At 62.1% G+C, this 243-nt stretch overlaps 1 protein-coding gene across 3 annotated transcripts in view; it reads right to left on the bottom strand.

The window, feature by feature from the left end:
* MCM9 (minichromosome maintenance 9 homologous recombination repair factor) overlaps nucleotides 1-243 on the bottom strand; it is a 78,605-nt gene extending 78,362 nt beyond the window's left edge. For all 3 annotated transcript variants that reach the window (XM_015557802.1, XM_015557801.1, XM_006778419.2), the window contains exon 1: nucleotides 205-243. The gene's annotated coding sequence lies outside the window, so the exon portion shown is untranslated. The remainder of the gene's footprint in view (nucleotides 1-204) is intronic.

Genomic DNA, 243 nt, shown 5'->3' on the forward strand with positions numbered 1-243 from the left:
CGCTCGCAGGTGCTGTCCACGCTGAGATCTCTGGACGCAGCCTGGGCAGGTCCCGGGCACTTCCGGGCTCGGCTCCCGGGCAGCTCGGCCACCGGACCGTCCCGGAGTTGAATAGTTTTGAACTAAGCAAATGTGGGCAAGACTTGGGACGAACTGGGGGAGAAAAAATAAACACGGGGAAGCGAGGCGGCGGCTGTCACTTACGGGTGAATGCGCAGCGTCAGAAGTCACTCGGGGTGCGCT

The sequence above is a fragment of the Myotis davidii genome, unplaced genomic scaffold, assembly GCF_000327345.1.
Source record: "Myotis davidii unplaced genomic scaffold, ASM32734v1 scaffold147, whole genome shotgun sequence".
Classification (NCBI taxonomy): Eukaryota; Metazoa; Chordata; class Mammalia; order Chiroptera; family Vespertilionidae; genus Myotis; species Myotis davidii.